Below are 4,300 nucleotides of genomic sequence, written 5' to 3' on the forward strand. Positions count from 1 at the left end.
TCTTCCAACAACACAAGAGAAGACTCTATACATGGACATCACCAGATGGTCAACACCAAAATCAGACTTATTATATTCTTTGCAGCCAAAGATGGAGAAGCTCTATACAGTCAGCAAAAACAAGACCAGGAGCTGACTGTGGCTCAGATCATGAACTCCTTATTGCAAAATTCAGACTTAAATCAAAGAGAGTAGGGAAAACCACTAGACCATTCATGTATGACCTAAATCAAATCCCTAACGATTATACAGTGTGGAAGTGACAAAAAAGATTCAACAGATTAGATCTCATAGACAGAGTGCCTGAAGAACTATGGGCAGAGGTTCATGACATTGGACAGGAAGCAGTTATCAAGACCATCCTCAAGAAAAAGAAATGCAAAAAAGGCAAAATGGTTGTCTGAGGAGGCCTTACACATAGCGGAGAAAAGAAGAGACATGAAAGGCAAAGGAGAAAAGGAAAGATATGTGTGTATCTCATTTGAATGCAGAGTTCGAAAGAATAGCAAGGAGAGATAAGAAAGCCTTCCTAAGTGACCAATGCAAAGCAACTGAGGAAAATAATATAATGGGAAAGACTAGAGACGTCTTCAAGAAAATTAGAGATACCAAGGCAACATTTCATGCAAAGATGGGCACAATGAAGGACAGAAATTGTATGGACCTAAAAGAAGCAGAAGAGATTAAGAAGGGGTGGCAAGAATACATGACCCAGATAACCACAATGGTGTGGTCACTCATCTAGAGCCAGACATCCTGGAATGTGAAGCCAAGTGGGCCTTAGGCAGCATTACTATGAACAAAACTAGTGAAGGTGATAGAATTCCAGTTGAGCTATTTCAAATCCTAAAGATGATGCTGTGAAAGTGCTACACTCGATATGCCAGCAAATTTGGAAAACTCAGCAGTGGCCACACGACTGGAAAAAGTCAGTTTTCCAATCCCAAAGAAGGACAATGCCAAAGAATGTTCAAAGTGTCACACAATTGCACTCATCTCACACTCTAGCAAAGAAATGCTCAAAATTCTTCAAGCCAGGCTTCAACAGTACATGAACCATGAACTTCCAGATGTTCAAGGTGGATTTAGAAAAGGCAGAAGAATCAGAGATCAAATTGCCAACATCCACTGGATCATCGAAAAAGCAAGAAAGTTCCAGAAAAACATCTACTTTTGCTTTATTGACTATGCCAAAGCCTTTGACTGTGTAGATCACAACAAACTGTGGAAAATCCCTCAAGAGATGGGAATACCAGACCAGCTGATCTGCCTCCTGAGAAATCCATATGCAGGTAAGAAGCAACAGTTAGAACTGGACATGGAACAACAGACTGGTTCCAAATTGGGAAAGGAGTACATCAAGACTGCATATTGTCACCCTGCTTATTTAACTTATATGCATAGTACATTCTACGAAACCCCAGGCTCCGTGAATCACCAGCTGGAATCAAGATTGCTGGGAGAAATATTAATAACTTCAGATATACAGATGATACCACCCTTATGGCAGAAAGCGAAGAAGAACTAAAGAGCCTCTTGATGAAAGTGAAAGAGGAGAGTGAAAAGGCTGGCTTAAAACTCAACATTCAAAAAACAAAGATCATGGCATCTGGTCCCATCATTTCATGGCAAATAGATGGAGAAATAATGGAAACAATGAGAGACTTTTTTGGCGGGGTGGGGGGGGGGGGACTCAAAAATCACTGCAGATGGTGACTACAGCCATGAAATTAAAAGATGCTTGCTGCTTGGAAGAAAAGTTATGACCAGCCTAGACAGCATATTAAAAAGCAGAGACATTACTTTGCCAGCAAAGGTTCATCTAGTCAAAGCTATGGCTTTTTCAGTGGTCATGTCTGGATGTGAGAATTGGACTGTAAAGAAAGCTGAGTGCCAAAGAATTGATGCTTTTGAACTGTGATGTTGGAGAAGACTCTTGAGAGTCCCTTGGACTGCAAGGAGATCCAACCAGTCTATCCTAAAGGAAATCAGTCCTGAATATTCATTGGAAGGACTGATGTTGAAGCTGAAACTCCAATACTTTGGCCACCTTATGCGAAGAACTGACTCATTGGAAAAGATGCTGGGCAAGATTGAAGGCAGATGGATTGAAGGAGAAGGGGATGACAGAGGATGAGATGGTTGGATGGCATCACCAACTCAACGGACATGAGTTTGAGCAAGCTCTGGGAGTTGGTGATGGACAGGGAAGCCTGGTGTGCTGCATTCCATGGGGTCGCAAAGAGTCTGACACGACTGACTGACTGAATTGATCTGATGCACACAGGAAAGAGAGAGATAAAAAAAAAAAAAGGCAAAGACAGAGTTAGAGAGACTTAGAGACAGCAAAAGAGGAGAAATGAGTAGAAGTCACAGACTTTTCATAAATCAGTCCATATGTTAGAACCCAATCTCATTGTCCATCCACTAAGAACAGTGGGGATTATACAAGGATGTGTAACCAGGAATCAGGAACCCTGGGAGCCACAATGCGGGTGGCCTACCACATAGGCCAAGATGAAACACTTGGATCTGAATCTAAAAACAAGGGGATCTGGAAGGTTGTAGGCCAGAGAGGACAATGTCTGTATTTCATTTAATTTCAACCCTCCCACAGCAGGACTGGGAACCAGGCAGGATGGGGAGTGAGTGATTTTCCCTAGGCTTCTTGAAGTTGTATTCTGTGCTACAGTAGCCCTTTGTGTAATCCTTCCTTTGCTAAGTCTGTCCATGAGCCATGTGTGATACCAGCCTATGGGCTTTACAGGCAGTGTAGGTGTTTATAAATCTATACACCTGATGGTCTCCCTAGGAATGACCTCATTGTGCAGATGGGTGGCTTGGAGACCCTGAGAGGCATGTTGCTTGTCAAGGGACACATCACTGATGAGAAGGAGAAGCTGGGTCTGAACCCAGCTGTGTCTTTAGAGTAGGGATCCTTATTGCACCCAGGCCTCCCTGAAACCATGGAGTGGGTTGTATTGGTATCACTGTGCACAGACATGGCATGGGGTTGGGGGTGAACAGTCATCAGTGCAGAGGTACCCTTTGGAGTTTTATGTAAGTGGTAAGCCCAGAGAAGGGGATCCCAGGAAGTGACCTCAATCCCCTGGCAATGAAACCAACAAACTCAAGAGAATTCAGTAAGTGAACAGATAAAAAGAAAAAGAAAGAAAGTGAAGTCGCTCAGTCGTGTCCGACTTTTTGCAACCCCGTGGACTATAGTCTACCAGGTTCCTCTGTCCATGGGATTCTCCAGGCAAGAACACTGGAGTGGGTTGCCATTTCCTTCTCCAGAGGATCTTCCCAACCCAGGGATTGAACCTGGGTCTCCCACATTGCAGGCAGACGCTTTACCCTCTGAGCCACCAGGGAAGCTAGGGCTTATCAAATGTAAAGTTTGCTGCAATTCAAATAACCCTCTGCTCAATTTCATATCACTAAAATTATACGAACACTTAAAATTTGTATTTTATTTCCAGTAGTCAATATGCCCAGAGCAACTAGCTAGGTGCTGCAGAAAATAAATGGTATTTGCCTACAATTTATTTATAATAATACATTAGGTAAAGACTTGTAAATGTGAAAAAGAAATAAAATAATAAAATTTAAGCCTTTTTAATTTTGCAAGTCTAGACCATTAAGTACATTCCCAACACTATACAACCATCACCACTGTCTAGTTTCAAAATACTTCACTCTTCCAAATAAAACCTTTTATCCGATGCATGCAGTCCCCAATTCCTTCCTCCCCCAGCCCCTGGACACCCCTAATCCCCTTTCTTTCTCTATTTCTTTACATATTCTCAATGTTTCCTATAAATGAAATTATACAAAAGTAGGTTTTTGTGTCTGCCCACATATTTAAGAGGAACTGGTGGATTTTTGGTTTTGTTTTTATCTGAAATAGCATTTTTGTTACTTGAAAGGGAAATCCAGATGATTAAAGATGAAATGTACAAAATGAAGCCCTTAGTAAATATGTGCATAAAATTGGCATACACACATGGTTCTAAGTGTGATACCAAAGGATATGAAACAGTACACTCCTTCTATAAAGTAAAAGTCATGTGACAAAGAACATATGGAAGAAAAACAGACTCACAGACATAGAAAACAGACTTGTGGAGAGAACAAGATAGTGCAGGAGTAGGTGGATGTGGAGTGTATCTCTCTCCATGGATACATCAGGAATACACCTTCAGACACAGAAGTGCATGCAGAACAGCAGCTGAGAGCAGATAGGAATGGAAATGAATATATGGAAAAGAATATATAGAACCACACAAAACTCACTACG

The sequence above is a fragment of the Bos indicus x Bos taurus genome, chromosome 5, assembly GCF_003369695.1.
Source record: "Bos indicus x Bos taurus breed Angus x Brahman F1 hybrid chromosome 5, Bos_hybrid_MaternalHap_v2.0, whole genome shotgun sequence".
In the NCBI taxonomy this organism is placed as follows: Eukaryota; Metazoa; Chordata; class Mammalia; order Artiodactyla; family Bovidae; genus Bos; species Bos indicus x Bos taurus.